The sequence below is a fragment of the Choloepus didactylus genome, chromosome 6, assembly GCF_015220235.1.
Source record: "Choloepus didactylus isolate mChoDid1 chromosome 6, mChoDid1.pri, whole genome shotgun sequence".
NCBI lineage: Eukaryota > Metazoa > Chordata > Mammalia > Pilosa > Megalonychidae > Choloepus > Choloepus didactylus.
Window position 1 is genome coordinate 20,511,402 of NC_051312.1, and position 20,052 is coordinate 20,531,453.

Sequence of the window (20,052 nt, forward strand, 5' to 3'; positions counted from 1 at the left end):
ACCATCCCCACTCCATTATTGGCTTATAGTATTATTATAGTACATTTGTTCTGTTGATGAAAGAATGTTAAAATATTACTAACTGTAGAATATAGTTTGCAATAGGTAGATTTAACTTCTAGTTGTAGTCATACATTTGTTCTAGTTCATGAAAGAGATTTCTAATATTTTAGAGTTAATCATGGACATTGCCCACCACAAAATTCACTGTTTTAAACATTCTCATCTTTCAACCTCCAACTTTCCTTCTGGTGACATGCATGACTCTTTCCACCACATTCACACACCATTCAGCACTGTTAGTTATTCTCACAAGGTGCTACCATCACCTCTGTCCATTTTGAAACACTTAAATTCAACCTAGTTGAACATTCTGCTCATAATAAGCAACTGCTCCTTGTTCATTAGCTTTGTTCTATATCCTGCTGGCTTATATTTCATGCCTATGAGTTTACATATTATAATTAGTTCATATCAGTGAGACCCTGCAATATTTGTACTTATGTGTCTGACTTATTTCACTCAAGAAAGAGCCCTCAAGTTTTCTTCACCAACCCATTTTTTTAAGACTTTTTTGTTCACACACCACACATTCTGCCCTAACTAAACAATCGATGGTTCCCTGTATAGTCATGTATAGTGGTCACCATCACCACCATCTATATAAGGACATCTCCATTTATTCCACAAAGAAGGAGGGAGATTCAAAGAAGGTAGGGAGAGAAAGGAAAAAGAAAAAGAAAGAGAAGGAAAAAAATGGCAGCTAGGAAACCAAAGGAAAGATAGAATTAAACTGAAGTAGAATAAAGAATCAGAGATCACCAATGTCAAGAATCCCATGCCCGTCCCTTATGTCCCCCTTCTTATATGCCTCTAGCTTTGGCATATTGACTTTTTTACATTAAAGGAAGAATAATACAATGTTTCTGTTAACTAGTTTCTAGTTTTCATTGATTGTATTTTTCCCCCAATACCACCCTATTTTTAACTCCTTGCAAGCTTGACATTCATTTGTTTTCATCATGTAAAACATATTTGTACATTTTATCACAATTGTTGCACACTCTAGGTTTCACTGAGTTATACAGTCCCAGTCTTTATCTTTTCTCTTTCCTTCTGGTGTCCCACATGCTCCTAACCTTTCTCTTTCAACCATATTCGCAGTCATCTTTGTTCAGTGTACTTACATTGCTGTGCCACCATCACCCAAAATTGTGTTCCAGAACTCTCACTCCTGTTTTTTTCTTATCAGTCTGTAGTGCTCCCTTTAGTATTTCTTGTAGTGCAGATATCTTGTTCACAACCTCTCTTATTGTCTGTTTGTCAGAGAATATTTTAAACTCTCCTCATATTTGAAGGAGAGTTTTGGCCAATATAGGATTCTTCATTGGTGGTTTTTCTCTTTCAGTATCTTAAATATATCACACCACTTCCTTCTTGCCTCCATGGTTTCTACTGAGAAATCCACACATTGTCTTATCAAGCTTCCTTTGTATGTAATGGATCACTTTTCTCTTGCTGCTTTCAGCATTCTCTGTTTGTCTTTGACATTTGGTAATCTGATTATTAAGTGTCTTGGCATAGGCCTGTTCAGGTCTATTCTTTTAGGGTATGCTGTGCTTCTCGGATCTGCAATTTTATGCCTTTCATAAAAGATGGGAAAATTTCATTGACTTTTTTCTCCATTATTGCTTCTGCCTCTTTTCCCTTCTCTTCTCCTTCTGAGACACCTGTGACACATACATTCATGCATTTTATGTTGTCATTCATTTCCCTGAGATGTTGCTCACATTTTTCCATTCTTTTCCCTATCTGTTCTTTTGTGTGTAGGATTTCAGGTATCTTGTTCTCCAGTTCCTGGGTGTTTTCTTCTGCCTCTTGAGATCTGCTGTTGTATGTCTCCATCGTATCTTTCATCTTTTTTTGTGTGTGTCTTTCATTTCCATATATTTTGCCAGTTGTTCTTTCAAACTTTTGATTTCTACCTTATGTTTGCCCAGTGTTTTCATTATACCCTTCATCTCTTTGTCATATCTCCCCCAAACTTTTTAAATTGATTTACTATAACTTGTTTCAATTCCTGTATCTCAGTTAAAGTGTAAGCTTGTTCCTTTGACTGGGCCATATCTTCATTTTTCTCAATGTAGTTGTAGCTTTCTGTTGTTTATGCATCTGGTCTCCTTAGTTGCCCTAATCAGATTTTCCCAGACCAGACAGGCTCAGGTTTTAGAAGGGATAAAATATTCAGTATCAGGTTTCCCTGAGGGTGTGTCTTAGAAGATTGACATACCCTGTGAGGCCTCTAGACACTGTGCTTTTCCTAACCTTCCCAGTAGGTGGTGCCTCTCAGCCTGTCACTCCTGACTGGTGTAAAGAGGTGTGGCCCCTTTAGTTTCTGTTTTGGCTGTTTTCCCCCAGGTTTTGGGTCTGGTTCTGAATGGAAATCCAGTAGTAGAGCTGGGCACCACCTCCTTCCTCTTAGGGAAGATAAACCTCCTACAGAGTTATCATCTTCATTTAAATAGGCTCCTTGTCTCTCTGACTCTGCTGTCTCCACCTTTGTCTGGGTCAGAGCACTGCACACTGAAATAGATGAGACTTTCTCCACTGAGCTGCTCAGGTTGAGAGAAAGAAAAAGCGACAGAAAGCCCCCTTTCAGGGCCAGTCTATGGACCCCCATTCTGACCCATTGGCCAGAGATAGCACATGGTATTCTGGGATCCCCTCCTGGTACAGAGGAGTCTTCTGGCTCTGTAAAGTCAGTGATCACTAAAAGCCTCTGTCTACTTATTGGGGATTTGTAGCTTGTATTGAGCAGTCCACACTTGTTAATTAAAACCACAGTTGGAGCTGGACTGAGGTATACTCAGTTGTTCAGAGAGTGTTGCTTTCTACAACAGCAAGGTTTTGCTGTTTGGCCTGCTGTGGGGGAGAGGGCTCTAGGTGTGGTTCCACAGCTTTTACTACACAATTTATGCTGCAATCTCAGGCATTCCTTCAAATCCAGGTTGGTGTACAATGTGTGGACAGTCACCATTGTCCCCCAGCAGTCATTCCAGATTATTTACTAGTTGTTACCAGTTGTTTACTAGTTGTTTCAGGGGACTAACTTCCACTCCTCTCTATCTCACCATCTTAGCACACCAACAGTAACCTTTTAAATGTCTCCTTCTCTCAAGTCTTGCCATCTTACTAAAACATATATTAGGTGTTGTGTTTTCCTGGACTAAATTCCTTCCATGACTACCATGTCTTTCAGGATAAAGTTCAATCACTTTGTTTCAGCTCATAAGGCCCTGCACAATATGTTCACTGCTGTCAGCTCCAGAATTAGCAAAAGCAGCATTGCCACTCTTCAAGTGCATTTTTTTTTTCCTGGAATGTCTTCAGAAACTCATGTCCTCTGGCATCCTTCCACTTCAATCCATTCACCTTTCTCCTAGTTAATTCATACTTATCCTTTCACTCTTGACTCAGGGATATATGCACCTGGTCTCACCCATACCTCTTGGGACTTAGATCTTCTCCTGTCTCCCAGTTGTCATGTACTTGGGCATAATTTTCTCTATGTGGTAATTATATCATGAACCACTAATTTACTCTACATGGTGAGTCCTTTGAAGGGAGGCATACTCATTTGTTTTGATGAGGCATGTGCCAAGTATGGTGTTTGAAATCAGTATGCATTCAAATCACCATGGAACAAAAAAATGAAAAAAAAATGGATCAAGGCAGCATGTTCTTTGAATGGGAAATCTGGCCTTCTAGATTTGGTGATAATTAATGAGTACACATATCCAACACCAGTAATTGTATTGCTGTCTCTTGTGGGGCCTTAATATTTTGAGGTTCTGGGTGAAATACTATCACATGCAGTTCCTTGTTTTCCACACCTGAACTCTGTGGGTCAGACTGAGAATATCTGCATTTTACAGTTAAAGGAGCTGAGGTTTGTAGGTGTGTGGTGAGTTGGCTATGGCCACACTGATAGTAAAGGCTGAAGGTCTGACTGAAATAATTGAATTTGAATTCAGAACTAAGATCTAGGTCATAAGGCTGAGCCAGACAAAAGACTGATATGAACCCAAATGGAGAAATCTTCAGTCTTCTTGAGGAAAATCATAAATTAAATATTGCAACTGTACTCTATGCTAATGCAGGAGACAGTCAGTACCTTCTGTATTCCAGTCACTGTTCTATACACTGGGTACATAGAAGATACAGGAAAATATGGTTATGACTCTGATGGTTCTATGCATTCTAGTGTGTTTTACAGAATAGTAATAGACAAGGCATCCCATCAGTGATCAACATAATTTATATTGACAGGAATAAGTGTTATACAGAAAATAAGATAATGTGGAGTAATAAGGCATGAGGAGACACAACATCTAGGTCCAGAGAGATATCTCTATGGAGATAGCATTTGGTCTGAGATAGGAAAGATGAGAAGCATCCAGCAATGTGAAGACCTGTGTAAAATGCAAAATGAATGAGGGAAAAGATGGTGTAAAATCCATGTGGGACCTTGAATGGGCTTGGCTTGTTTGTGTGTTCCAAGGATGAGAATGCAGTCTGGAGGGACTGAAGGAGAACATCTTCTACATTATGTCAGAGACCCAGCAAGCATTTTATCATTTGGAGCCTTTAGTGTCTTGGAGAGGAGTTTGGATTTTGTTCTCAGTGTGATAGATTGCCATTGTAGGTTGAGTGTTGAAGGTGGCAGGGTATGTTTTAGGTCACTCCTCTTGTTGCTTTGAGTGTAGATTATAAAAGCAACAATTGAATAGGGAGACCATTCACAAGTCTCATCCTCAAATCCAAGTGGGAGATAATTGCAGCTTGTATTAGGGTGGCATATGGAAAAGGGAGATAACTGTATTTAATTGTAGAATTTTGAGACAGTAGAATTTACAGGAATCCCTTCTGTCTTGAATTAGAGAAGTGGAAGATGGCATGGAAGTTTGACTCCTAGATTCATGTTCCGATATGTTCTTTGTATGATGAGGCTACTTAACTGTGATGGACAATATAGAATGAGGAGTAGGCTAAAGTAGAGTTCAGGTAAAACAGAAAAGAACACTACAATAAAACCCCCCTCAATATGTGAAAAATAAAAAGGAACAGAAAATGTTTTTTAAGGGAGTTTCTCAAAGCTGCAAATTGCTAAAAGTAGAAAACAGGGTTCTCCAGGGTTTCAAGGAGACAAAGAATGGATTCCTTTTTTATTTTTAAAAACTTCTCTTTGTAGCTATGTCATGGAGTAAAGGCATCTGTGGAACAACCTGCTGCAGCATGGGACATTTGGAAGACGTGACAGTCTGCTACAAAGACAAACACACACTAAGCAATGCAAGCTCCCTCTCTGACTGGACCCAAATCTGATTAAACAACCAGGGGATGGTGTGGGAGGGAGGTGGTGTATGTCAGCCCTGGTCAGCCCCTTGGAGACATGAACACCAAGGTGCCCCATAGTCAGTCCTGCAACTTTGAGGGAGCAGGTGTGGCTGGTCTCCAAGCCCTTCCTTTCTGAAAGTCTATAGTCTGTTATTGAATGACCATAACTAAGTATAAAGTTATATTCTTCTGCAATATCTATTTGTTCATATCCATTTTTCCTGAAACAAAGTATGTAAGGCTTATCTGAACACCTGGCTACAAATCATTTTGGTCACTCTTATTGTGTCAACTGATATTGTATTTTGGCCTCAATTTCTAGAAAACTTTTTTGGTGGGGCTTTTCTTAAATAATATTTCCATGAATGTTCAGTAGTTCCCTTAACAAGGAAAGGTTAAATACATAGTGGTACAATTTTCCGGGTATTCATGTCTCCTGGTTTCTTATCACCAAGAGATTTTGGACAAATTATCTGTTTCTTTGCCATTTACCAACTCTAGAGGCTGCCCACCTTCCTTGGTTCATGGCCCCTTTCCTCCTCCTTTGAGACAAGCAGATTCACACTACTCTGACCATTATTCTGTGATCACGGGGCCCTCCATCTCTGATCTCAGCTGGGAAAACTTCTTTATAGGAATTCTCTGATTCCTGGGGCCTACCTGGATAGTCCAGAACAATCTCCCCACCTCAAGGTCCTTAACATTACCACATCTGCAAAATTACTTTTTCCATGTTAGGTAACATTGCCTCAGATTCAGGGCATAAATCTTGGGGAGCCATTATTGTGCCTAATGTAGTAATACACCTATGAAAGTAGTCCTTGGTGGCTGTATGAAAACATTCCACCTTAGAAGATAATGCAAATTGGGAGCAGGAAGCAGCGACGCCTGGTGGCCAGAGCTGGGGATGCTGCTGAGGTTGGCCGGGCTGCTTGCCACAGGCCACGCGCTGTAGGAGGCGGCCGCGGGACGTGTGCCTAGGTCCTATGTCCCCGGGGACTGGGTGGGGCGAGGCCGTGGACTTAGGGGCAAGGAGGCAGTGGCGGGGCCTTGTCCCGGGTGCTGTTGACGCTCAGCTGCTGCATGCTGCAAACTTTAGCAGGCGTGGTCCAGGAGCTCAGGGCCCAGGCGAGGGCAGTGGCTGGAGCGACCCGCCCTGCAGCACCTTGTCAAGATCCTGCTGCTGCGCGCGCAGGAGAGAGCGGAAAGTCCACCTTCCTCAAGCAGACAGAGCCCTGAGTGTGACCAGAAGGCGCTGCTCAAGTTCCGATACAGAATCGTCCGCAACATCCTCAAGGGCTTCAGAGACCTTCTTGATGCCAAGACAAGCTTGGTATTCCTTGGCAGGATTCTGAAAATGAAAAGCATGGTATGTTCTTAAGGGCCTTTGAGATCAAAGCAGGGCTGCCTGTGGAGCTGCCACCTTCCAGGTGTTGTACCTGCTTTGAGTGCTCTCTGGAGGTAATTGGCATCCAGGAAGTGTTCAGCCTGAGAAGTGAGTTCTGGCTGGATGAATTACTGAAATACTTCTGGTTAACTTGGACCAGATTGGCCAGCTGAATTACTTTCCTTATAAGCAAGATATCCTGATGTTTAGGAAAGCCACCAAGGGAATTGTAGAACATGATTTCATATCAAAAAAATCCCTTTTAAGATGGTGGATGTGGGTGGCCAGCAGTCTCAGGGCCAGAAGTGGTTCCAGTGTTTTGAGAGGATCACATCCATCCTGCTCATGGTGTCCTCTAGTGAGTCGACTAGCGCCTCATGGAGGACAGGTGCACCAACCAGCTGGTGGAGTTGAAGAAAATCTTTGAGAGCCTAGTCCACAACAAGCTCTTCTTCAAAGTCTCCATAATTCTGTTCCTCAACAAGATGGACTTTCTGGTGGAGAAGGTGAAAATGGTCAGCATCAAGAAGCATTTCCCAGATTTCAAAAGTGACACCTATAGTCTAGAATATGTGCAGTGCTACCTATTCCAGTGTTTTGACAGATACAGAATAAACCACAGTAAGCCACTCTTCCACCACTTCACCACTGCCATCTGCTTCATGTTTCATACTGCAAAGGACACAATCCTGCAAGAAAATCTGAATGATATTATGTTGCAGTGAAAGAGAAAGCCTCCTTACTTTTACCATCCCTGACAGCCTCATAGGATATGGTTGCAGATAATCTATGTGGTCCTTGAGTTGGTTTCCTAGGATCCTTGCCAGTGGTCGCATGCCTTACTGGAAAGCCAGTCAGACAGATGAGCTCTAGGCAGAAGGATGGAGAAACTGATGTGAGCTGCTGAATCCTGGGGACTGGTAAATCTACTGAGAGCAAAGGGATCACTTTGGTATTAATTTGTAACAGCTAATAATACAGGTTTCCTTCTTTTTACATAAACTTTATTCCTTTGCTGACATAATTAAATTTGAGGTTGGTATGTGTGTGTGTGAGTGTGTGTGTGTGTGTGTGTGTGTGCATACATGCACACTATAATAAGAGCACAGAACCAAACTACCTTGCAGATGGCTTCTCTAACATGCAAGTCTTCAGTGAAGCAATCTAACTTGTAAGTGTTGCCTAAAGTAGTTTGGAGGATATCAAATGTGTGCTGATGCTGCTAAACTCAGGGGGCATGCACCTGGCATCCACCCCCATACATAGGGTCTGAATGCCATCTCCCAAAGCAAATGCATTGCCTTTAAAACTTGTGCCACTTCCTAAGAGTCAAGAGTGTCAGTCTACTAGTTGGAGCCAAGTTGCCATGCCGTAGGATTCCCTTCGAGTTCTAGAGAATGTGACATAAAGTTATGCTGGCATGGACCTGCTTTAACAGTGGTGCCCCACATGAGGTCTTTCTTGCCTGCTAAAATTACCCAGATACACAGCATGTAATTAAATGTGTGGACATGGCATGCCGATAGTGAATGTTCTCCTCTGAAGGTATGCAGTGGTGCTTGTAACTTCTCTCCCACAACTTCCCTCTCTGCCACCAGCTACCCACCTCATGGCAAAGAAATTTACACCAAGTAGCCTTGCAGATGACTCTTCTGTCGTAATTTCCAATCATCTTCTGGCACCAACTGTTGGCACATTTGGGGTGTCTTTCTTTTGGAAATAGTGTGGAGCTTCATATTCCTCTTCTGAATCTTCTTATTCCTCTTCTAGAGCTTCGGAATGCCTGCAGGATTACTGGCAAAGCTCTTGCTAATGCAGCAGCTGCTTGATGAGTGCCTCACATGTGCCCTCTCAGGAAGTCCCCAAGCTTGGGAGACATTGAAGTTTCTCCAATTGCAGCTATCTCATCCTTGGACAGCTGGTTCCTGCTTTCAGCCCCTTTAAATCTGTTTTTCCCCAGGACTCCTGTTTCTATTAGCATTTACGCACTATGGGTAATCACCACCAGGTAGAGCTCTCCTCTTGGGGGAGAGGTAGAGAATGTTGATGTGAACTGGTGAATCTCAAGCTCTGTTAACTGTTCGGTTACTGCCAGGTATCTTTCACTGTGTTTAAAAATACATTGCATTCCAAATTGTCACCAATTTTTATTACTCTACAGAAAAGTCTGTCTGGTTTGGCACTTGTTCTAGCATTAAAAAAGTAAGTTCCCCCAGTAACTGCAACCAGAACATCACTGCAGCTGACTAACATGCCCTGTGCCCCTGCCACTGTGTCCCTTCATGTCTCATCTGGTCTCACTTTTGACTGGCCAGGTAAACACCCACCATGTGGCACATGCTGACCCAGGAGAAGAGAAGGAAATAGCTGTTCCTGAGTCATCCTTGTAATCCCAGTGTTTTCTAGTAGGAGACAACAGGGAGTTCTCCTCCTCTTTGGTGCTCAGGGGTTTGTGCCAGTGCATGCTAGGGTTTGGGCTCTTTCTTTATTTTGGCTGGAAAAAAGTTTTTGTACTGATTTTTCTGGTTCCTTTGGAGTTGAAAATCTGTGATCCAGATCAGTGCCAAGGGCTGAGTCTAAAAGGAGGAAGTGTGCCCTGCCAGGGCTCTTAGCTGGCACACGCCTTCTGCAGCAGCCAGGGAAACCAGCTGCACTACCCGGATCCACTATCGTATATTCCAGATTTGCTAAGGGTCAACCTGGAGGAAGTGAAAACTGCTCCTGAAGCAGTGTGGAGATGGTTTTTGTGGCCTGTTAGGGAAGGTGGCACACATAATTCTGTAACTGGTGGGACACTTTGAATCCCTTCCTCAACGGTGTTAGATCAGCTTTGTCACTGAGTGTGTTTCCTTTTAGAGAGTTGGAAATATTTACAGATTCCCTTTGAAAACCAGAGCTGGTGAGTAAAGGGAATCCATAATCATGAGTAGAAGATGGGGTGGGGTTGGCAGAAGTCCTGGGTGTCCCAGGCAGCTCAGTGGGTGATCCCAGATGGCCACAGACAGAGCTGCTTCGTGTTGCCGAGCTTGTTCTGCCTCCTCTTGTATAATGACTCCAGTGAATTAGAAGGTCCTTAAAGAACCCTTCAGCTCTAAATTCTGTGACTTATTGTTATTGGTGAAGAGGACAATGATTTGCAAGTGAAACTAAAATCATGTGCAACTTTTCTATTCATAGATTGTAGCTATTTTGTCTCCAAAGACTTGGGCATTGGGTTTTTAGTTTTTTTAATTTCACTGTTGTCTGTGAATATTGTCTTTTTTTTCCTTGAGATATTAGAGAAGCAGTAGATAGTTGTGCCTCATTTATTTTTGCAAAGATGTAACAATAAGCTACCTCAAAATAAAAATATTTACTCATAGTTATACCGTTTACACAATAAAAATATATGTATGTTTTTTACTGAAATGTATTTTTAACTCTTCTGTTTGTAGAGTAACTGTTTCAAAGATCTTGTGTAATAGCTTTGTAATTTATAGAGATCTCTAGAATTCTTATTCTTGCAATTTCTTAGTTTGAGAAAAGAAATATGAGTCCAGTTATTTTAACTCCAGGATCAAAAACTAATCTCGAACTGAGATATTTTATGACTGCTTGATGCGCTTGGGGATCCTGGGAACAGACATTGGTGGAGTAGAAGTGTAAGATGGGACTGTGCACCCTTCACTTCACCCATGGCATTAGCAGTGGCTGGTAGGTTTCAAGAGGTGACCATCTGAGTCTCAAGATGTTTATTAAGATGAACCCTAGTTTTTCTTTGCTTAATGTAAAAGTTCACTCAGCATTCAAAACCAACCTCAAATCAGTTTTTAAGTAGAATTCAAAGCAAACATCTGTCATCTTAATTTTACTTGATGGTCCCTTGTGAGTGACAGCTTTTGTTTCCAAGCACTAAGCAATGCCTGACCCATGGGAAATGCACCGTAAGTGTTTTTCTGGTTTTGGATGGAAGCCTCTGGAACACTAACTCAGAACTCCAGCAGCACACAACCCAGCCAAGGGAGCTCACTGTCCCAGGACCCAAAGAACCCCCAAGAAATGTACCTGGTGGGGTTGGCACCCAGATTCCAAAGACATGCAGGAAGCTGAAGAATGGCAGGTGGGATTTCTGTATATTGTCTTATCCCAGCCACAAGGTGAAGGAGACAGGCACACAAAGCACCAATTCTTGGGCATTGTTCCCGCTCAGGGTCTAGCTCCCTCCCACCCAGGGCCCTGCAAGGACTCCACAGTGTTGAACATGGCTCCCCTTCCCATGTGACAGTCACTGGTCCCTGACCACATGTAGGGCTTGAGCTGTCCACTGGTGGGCAAGGCAGAGCAGACTCTAGAAAAGAACCAGCCTTGTCCCACCAGGCTCTCAGCTATACATGTGGCTGTGAGATAATCTCCTTGAGTCTCTTCATCTCCTTCACTATCTTCATCTGTTAAGTTGGCCATGCTCAGAGTTCTCAGCCTGGGCTACCCAGTGGGATCACCTGAGGAATTTCTAGAAGGGGCCTGTGCCTGAGCCAGCCTGGATCCATCAAATACAATGCATTTTATACAGACATGCACATGTGCAAAATTTTTTTTTTAACCCTAGTTGATTTTAATGTCCAGGCAGGGTGGAGAGCCACTGAAGTAGATGATCTTCACAGTCCTTCAGGTGTGTTGGTTCCTGGGTTCAGCATGGACCACAGAGTCTGCCCACACCATGACCTGAGCTGCCCTAATATGCAGGGGTCATGGGCTTTCCTCAGATGGAAATATTTGAAGAGAGGAAGCTCTGCTAATCCTTTCACTGTGATGGGCAGTGCTTTCAGAACTTTTGGTGCCCTCATCTCTCTCAGGTACACTAGATGTGCTTAGCATTCTCATTCTTACATGATTCCTTAGAATTTACGTGGCTTTGCTTGGAAGAAAAAGGCAAACCATTTTGGCAAAGGGCCTCCTTAACTCCTGCCAGCTGCCCCAGGTAGATGAGATGAAGGGACCAGCTCTGGTGCTGCTGCTGTCCTTAAATGTGTGCCGCTTGTGTTTCAAGACCTAGCATTTAGGGGAACTGGCCCTGGGATGTAAGTTGGTGGCTGGGTCTGTGCTGGGAGGGTTGAGTGCTTATGTGAAGGTGGCACCAGAGAAAAGAATTTGCACAATACCACCTGAAAGGGGATATTTCTGAACTTTGGTTTTCATCTCTAGCTCCTTTTCTGAGGCACACTGTTGGACTTTGAAGATACAGGTTCCCTGTTCACAGAGGAAAGGAGATGGTTAGATCCCATTAAATGGCTCAGAAGCAGAACCCTCTCTGTTAACAGGACTTTAAAGGCAGATGACCTTCCAGCTTGAGTTCAGAGGAAGAGGCTGAGGTTTGGACACTTGGACAGAGCCTGCCCATGGACTCTGTGCCAGTTTGAATGTATTGTGTCCCCCAAATGCCATTATCTTTGTGATCTTGTGGGGAAGACTTTTTGGTGGTGGTTAGATTTGCTTGGAATGTGCCCCACCCAGCTGTGGGAGATGATTCTGATGAGATGTTCCCATGGAGGCATGGCCCCACCCATTCAGGGTGGGCCTTGATCAGTGAAGCCATATAAATAAGCTGACTCAGAGAGAGAGAACTCAGGGAGTGCAGCTGGGAGTGATGTTTTGAAGAGGAGCAAGCTTGCTAGAGAGGAACGTCCTGGGAGAAAGCTGTTTTGAGGCCGGAGCTTTGGAGCAGATGCCAGCTGCCTTCCTAGCTAGCAGAGGTTTTCCGGATGCCATTGGCCATCCTCCGGTGAAGGTACCTGATTGCTGAGGTGTTACCTTGGACGTTTTTTGGCCTTAAGACTGTAACTGTGTAGCGAAATAAACCCCCGTTTTATAAAAGCCTATCCATCTCTGATGTTTTGCATTCTGCAGCATTAGCAAACTAGAACAGACTCCCCTGCCTCAATGTGCCACCACACAGTGGTCCCTTTGGTCATTCCACAGAGAGAATACTCCAGGACAGTAGACACCTGCTCTCAGGAGTCTTCACTGTTTCACTGCTGTGGTTCCCTTCAGAATTCTCTGGAACTTGGCTGTGTTTTGCTGTTTGGGTTAGCCTGTTAAAATAGGAGTGTGTGATTTCTAAGCCACAGTGTTGGGTTGTCTTCCAGCTGCAGAACTTCAGTGTGGGCCTCCTGCCTGTCGAAAGTGCTGCAGGGCCTCTCCCTCATGTGGGACATGTCACGGGCTCCCCCAGGGCCCCTGCACTGGCTCTGAGGTTTTCACAGGCACCCAGAACTGTGCTTCATGGGTGTTACCTAGCCCACACCCAGCTGAACCAACCTAGAGGACTGAGAGAGATCCACTCTTTTCAACATTTGAATTTCCCAGGTTTCAGCAGGAAGGAGCAGGATATTACCATATATAAGTGTGTTCTCGAGTGTCATGGGAAGGTAAATATTCCTAGGCAGGGCTTTTTGTGTGTAGCAAGGGGTAGGGAATGGGGTGCAGCTCAGAAATCAGGCCCAAATGTGATTTGGATCCTGTGTGACTGGGGACAAAGCTGAGAACTGCTCTTATAGTTAATCCTGACCTTTGGAAACTTATTCCTCCTCAATAAAAATCATTTTCAACAGTTTCTACCAAAAAAAAAAAAAATAAGAATAACAACAAAAAGAACAACAAAAAACAGATAATGCAATTTATTTCTTAAATTGGTGGCTTTGCTTTATACTAAAAAAGCAATGTAAAGTGGGTCTTACTAATACAACTACTTTTAATATTGTCACAATTCTTATCTTTGCAAATTACAGAGGTACAAATTGGTATTTTGCTATCATTTTAATTTTCATTCCACTGATGATAAGTAATGTTGAGAATCCTTGAAAGTTTTTAGCCATATGATTTGCCATTTTTAGGAATGTCTGGTCTGTTTCTCTTCATATTGTTGATTGTATATGTTTTTGCTATATTGATACAAATTCTATATTAGTTTTCAGTGTTACAATCATTTTAATGAATACAGATTGTTAATTTAGTATGCTTGAGTTTATCTAGATTTTTATCGTTAGATATAAAACTTCACTTACAAGGAGGATATGAAACTAGAGTTTACAAGTTTGTTTCAGGATTACATGTCTAATCCATTTGGCCTGTTATAAAAAGTGTTTCGCAGCTCCTGCTTTAAAGCTCTACAGGTCTACAGGAAAAGTCTTCTCTTTGGTATTGCCAAAGATTCAACTTGGTGTTTTTCTAGCACTCTTAGTCTCACCCCATGGAATCTGTCAAATCTTCAGGCCAAATTGGGAGCTGCTCTCATAATAAAGCTTGGACATTCTTTGGAGCCTCCTTTTGTTCTGATTCCCAACTTTCAAGCCCCCCAAGAAAAAGGTTGGAGCAGCATTCTCAAATGTGTTGTATGCTGCCTTTAAAAGCCAGTGGTGCCTATCAAGCACTGTGTGTCTTTCATAGTGATACAAATTTCCAGCCCTAATATGTAATTTCATATCAAATATTTAATACTGAAACCAAACTAGGGAGTTTCCCTTTTAGTAGTTTAATGTCTGATATGTTAGAGCCAGTGGCTTCATAAACTGTTACAGTGTCAGGATCTGTGGGGAAACTTTTAACAGTTCCCCATTTTAGATGTTCAAATACTAAATCCCTAGGAGCAGCTATCAGAGATCTGTTCCTAAAAAGGTGCCCAGGTTATATTGTTGCAGTGAGTACAGTTTGATATTTGGGTAATATGGACACTATGTGATCACTTCTTTTGTATATTACTTGCTAAATATCTACTGAGGGTAAATCTCAGTACTAGGTGCAATGGTGCTATGAAGCTTGATTCCTGGAGTGTACTTAAATGCATGTCTACTTCAGGCCTCTTAAAACCTGTGACAATTAATGCTGATACCATTTGAGTTCTGCTGCTTATTTTCTTATTGCTTGTCATTTTCTTGAAATTTCTGGGCCATTCACAGCAGAATGTAGGCACATATTTGACATGATGTGTGTATCTGTCAAGTTGAATTCAAGAAAAGGGAAACATACAAGTTAGTTCAAGCAGGAAAAGATTTTATGGAGAGAATTTTAAAGTTAAAAATATTTGCAGTTGATGGAAGAATAGGTGTCAGGGACACATCAAGAGTGCTGGGATTCAGAGTTCAGGAATCTGCCTCTCAATTTCTGAACCCAATGAATACACCCTGGAATCCCCAGTTTGGTGATGAAACCACATCTAACCAGTCATGTCTCTATTGCTTCTCTGGCCAGAAAGATGACAATATTTGGCTGACTTCTATGTTCCAAATCTTCCATGATTAAATCTGATTTCCATCCATAATGATAGGTGCAAGGACATCTGTAAATGTTTGTCTGAATTTTCTAACTTCATCAATTAGAAATAGGGTGGAAAGGAAGCTAAAAGGAACATTTCAATTACAGGTCACCAATGGACTTATGGGGGGGTATCAGTAAATGTTAAAATCTGCACTAAATAAGTGAATGAATGAAAAAATGATTCAGTCACACTTGGTCTATATTTTCCTTCCTCCTTCTGGACCCAAATAGCCTAAAACTGTGATTGATGATTCATGAAATAGGGTGTAATTGTTAAACTTCAGACCTCCCTATTTTACAGTGGTAGAAAGGAACACTCTTTAATATAGGTGAAAAAGTGCTAATGAACCTTAAGCCAGAACCTACCACAACTGCTTCCACCTTCAAATAAGCCCCATAGATGTGGCTAGTTTGTCTACTTGTTGGAAAGCCCCTTTCCTTAGGGTTTCCTTTTTGTCATTATTGAATGCAAGAGCTATGACTCCTATTCCTGTATTTGACATTGGATGTTTACACTTTTACATGAAAAGTTATTCTTAAGTGGAACGCAGCTTTTCTCCTAAAGGGCCTGAGTCCATCTTCATTCTACTTTTCTGATGACCCTCCAGCACTGTCTGGAGCTTCTTGGCTTTGAAGATAATTGGAACCACCCTGAGGGTGAAGGTCTTATTCTTTTAAAATAAAGAGTGTTTTTGGAGGAGAGTCTACATTGACTTCAGGTTATTTTTGTCTCTTCTGTTAGAATTTATGAAGGATATCATATTGAAAAACTTATCTTTTACTCTTGCTCAATTATCCTTATATTTTTTACTTATAAGCACATTTTTTGGTAGTTCATTAGTCCACCTGGTGTTATTTTTATGGGAAACTTGTTCTTTCAATCAGTTATCATGGCATCTGTAATATTTTGATGGGGTTTTCTATTCGTTCCCTCAATCCACTTGCCAAAGTTTTTCTGTCGACTTTTTTTTTCTCCTGATTTAGAGGGCTTGTAGCCTATGTTGGAGTTCTCAGTGATTTTCTGCAGTTTAAACTGTCTGATGTAAAATGAATGGTATATAGCTCATAAATGAATGACCACTTTTTTTGTATTTTAGATCCATTTACAGTCTAGAGTCCCTATCTCTTTTGGAGAAAGAAAAAGCTGTTTCACCACTTCCCTTTTCCCTAAGCAAGAAAGAGATAGATTCAGATCAAAGAGGATAACTAATGAGATATATCAGGGTTTTCAAGTATTAGGAATAGTCATTAACATGGGCATATTGTGTAGAAAGTAGTCTGAGTCTTGAAATGATTGTTACAGTAAAAAATTTATTTTACATTTATATTTGTGTAAAATTTAAAGAGCTTTTAAAGAGCACCATGGTAGATGATTAAAGGAACATGTAGTAAATGGAAAATAATGAAGTTTTAATACTCACTATTTCATATTTAATATTTTTGTATACAAATAAACATGCTTATATTCCTTAACAATATGTTTGAAATTTATTTGATGTATTAAATACTTTCCAAAATTTATATATTCTTTATAAATTTAGGTAGCCTTGATAAAGCTCTTCTCCCCAGGTAGTGTCATATAATTCCTCAACTTATTCTAGGGTAAATTAGCTCCAGGACATAATTACTGTGTTTCCCCATTCTGATACCTTTTCTTTTTAGAGAAGAATCAATGACCTAATTGGAGAAGTTGTTCTCAATTTCAGAATAATCAAATTGTATGAATACATGTTTATTGGATGTTTTGAGTTGCTGAATTTTAATAATTAGGGTGCAGTATAGAAGAACTTCTTCCCCATTCCTTTTAGAGCTCATTTTATTTCCTTACTTCTCAAGCTATAGATCAGCGGTTCAACATGGGAATCACAATTCCATAAAATACTGAGGCAAATTTCATATTCTTCTGTGAATTTTTAGAATGAGGGTGTAAGTACATGTAAGTGAGTGTTCCATAAAAAATGGTGACTGCTGTCAGGTGAGAGGCACATGTAGAGAAGGCTTTTTTCCTTCCTGCAGTAGAATACACTTCTAGAATTGAAGCCAGGGTGTATATATAAGAAAAGATGACAACTGAAATAGTGAATGTCAAGTTAAATCCCACAAAGACAACAAGTAGCATCAGGTTGATGCTAATGCTGGAGAAGGAGATCACAAGAATTGGGGGAACATCACAAAATAAGTGGCTTATGGTGTGGGACTTGCAAAAGGACAGTGCAAACATTAAACCTGCATGTACAGAAGAATTTATTGAGCCATTTATATATGAACCAGCTACCAGTTGGATCCATACTTAATGGAACATGATTGTGGAGTAGCAAAGTGGTTTACAGATAGCTACATAATGTTCCACTGCCATAACAGCCAGTAGGTAACAGTTGCACTAAATGTCCCATAACCCATAATTGCATTACACATCCCGTGAATGAAATTGATTTATTTTCTGATACATGGTTTTGCAATGTCTTGGGAATGATTGCAGTGCTATAACAAATATCAACAAATGCCAAATGTAGGAAAAAGTACATGGGTGTTTGAAGTCTGGAATCAATTTTGATGAGGAGGATCATTCCAATATTACCCACCATGGAGGTCATGTAGATCAGTAGAAATACAATGAAGAGAATATGCTGAAACCTGTATTGGGCAGCAAATCCCAGAAGAAAGAATTTAGTCACTTCAGTGTCATTTCCATGCATCATTGCTGCCAATGTCTAAGATTGTCTAAGAAAAGAAGGGAGATCTTTGTAACATCTCAAAATTAAAATACTCTTAAGTTTTACATCACTTTTTTTGAATTGGATTTTTATGGCAAACATTCATCATTGGATTATTGCTTTCCAGACATCTTTTGCTCTTTCTTTGATTTGAAATTGCTGAGTAAGCATTTACAGTTTAGTAATTGATTAATTTTCAAAATTAGGGAGATTTTCAGAGATTAAGGCTGACTTCTAATACATGTGGTTTTAAGAAACATAGATGAACCAATCTCCCTACCATGTTAAACATATATCCAAACTTGCATCAATTAATATGCAAATATGATTACATACCATTTAAGCAACTTATATTTTTCCTCAGCTATTTGTTACCTTAATCCTGGTCCAAGTTCTTTACAGTAGTAGCCTTAAAGAGGAATTTTCCCTGACATATCTTCAAGGGTCACATGTGTTTCAAGGTCCTCCCCAGCCAATGAGAACCAATTAGCAAAAAGTTTTCAGTTCCTTTTTTGCTCATCTCTTGGGTGAATATTGTACTACAGAATCTTTGGAAGCTATATTTTAGATTATCTAGATGATATATAGGACTCCCAGTTAAACTTGTATTTCAGATACACTACAAATAATGTTTTTTGTGTCTGTAAGTGTGGCCTAACTTCTGCATCAGATACTTACAGTCAAAAATGACTTATTGTTTCTTGAAATTCACAATTAACTAGTCACCTTGCATTTATACTTGCTAAGTGGAAACACTACATATATTACTGTGACTCTCTCTTGCTTTCTGGGTTCCTGAAAGTCCATGGATCAGTCTCTCCTTTCAGCAAGCCCTTCCACCAATGGTTTTACAACATACTATTTTTTAAATTAGTTGTTTGTTTACAGCAAAGTATGTGAAAAATGCAGTGCACCCATATAGCCTCCTAATGTTGACACTTTGCATTATTTGGTGCCTGTGTTAAAGTGATGAAAGAATACTAAATTATTACTGTTAACTACAGTCTGTAGTTCACATTAGGTGTATTTTTCTCACATAGCACCCAAGTATTAACACCTTGTGCTAGTGTTGTACATTTGGTATAGTTCATGAAAGAGCACTCATATTTGCAGTATTAACCAAGGCATGGTTCACAGAAAGGTTCATTTGTTATATGGCCCCATGTTTTCTCTTAAAAATTTCCTTCTAGTAGCTTATATGACTAAAACTTCCCCCTTTTAACCACATTCACAAACACAATTCAGCACTATTATACTTACCATAATGTGCTACCATAACCACTATCCATTTCCAAACATTTAATTTCAACCTAAAAATAAATTTTGCACAAATTATATCAGTTCCCTATTTTCTTTCCCCATTCAACCCCCAGGAACTTAAATTCTATATTCTAATTCTATGAATTGGCTTAATATATTTAGCTGGTGTCAGTGAGATCACACAATATTTGTCCTTGTGTGTCATGCTTATTTCAGTCAACATGTCCTCATCATTCACCTGTGTTGTTGCATGCATCAGTACTTCATTCCTCCTTATAATGGAATAATATTCCATCATGCATATATATACCAGAGTTTGTGTATCCAATCATCAGTTGATGGACACTTGACTTGCTTCCATTTTGGACAGTTCTGAATAATGCTGCTAAAAATTATGGAATGCTTCAAAATATGTGTGCCATCCTTGTGCAGGGGCCATGCTAACCTTCTTGGTATCATTTCAATTTAGTATATCTGCTGCAGAAACAAGAACCCTCCATTGGATTTGATGTAATTGGAAACAAGTATTGTGATAAGTCATTGAGATGTGGGGTTTATTTGTTACAGTAGCTAGTCTTATTTTAAGCAATTCTCATTAAAATTATTAACTTGAGCCTCCTGTGATATATAATTTATAATACTGCTAAGGCAAGAATAATGCCCGTGAGTTGTGAGTCTGTTTTATGTCTCAGAATGCACCATTTAGTAAAACAAACAGAAGGAGGACATAATTGATATATTTCAATGTGTTTTCTTATTTTTCCCCTCTTCATTGTGTAATATTGCAATATTTGTGAAATTGGGCAGATACGAAATTAATGATGTCTCCATACTTATCCAGTACAACTAGCAATAAGGCATCAATCAGAGGTTGCTATCTGAAGGTTTGGTTGCAAATTCTGCAGCTAAATGAGTATTATCCTGTTCAAAGTGCTGTGGATAAAGAATATTTATTGCCAGCAGTAACACTTTAACAAATAGTGTTTGAGAATTCTTATTTAGTTG

The 20,052-nt window shown here is 40.4% G+C and overlaps 3 pseudogenes; 1 reads left to right on the plus strand and 2 right to left on the minus strand.

The window, feature by feature from the left end:
• The first annotated feature begins 6,255 nt into the window (after positions 1-6,255).
• On the plus strand, positions 6,256-7,509 carry LOC119536663 (annotated as a pseudogene).
• A 9,330-nt stretch (positions 7,510-16,839) lies between these two features.
• Positions 16,840-17,772, minus strand: LOC119536664 (annotated as a pseudogene).
• A 1,663-nt stretch (positions 17,773-19,435) lies between these two features.
• On the minus strand, positions 19,436-19,536 carry LOC119538873 (annotated as a pseudogene).
• Between the last annotated feature and the right edge of the window lie 516 nt (positions 19,537-20,052).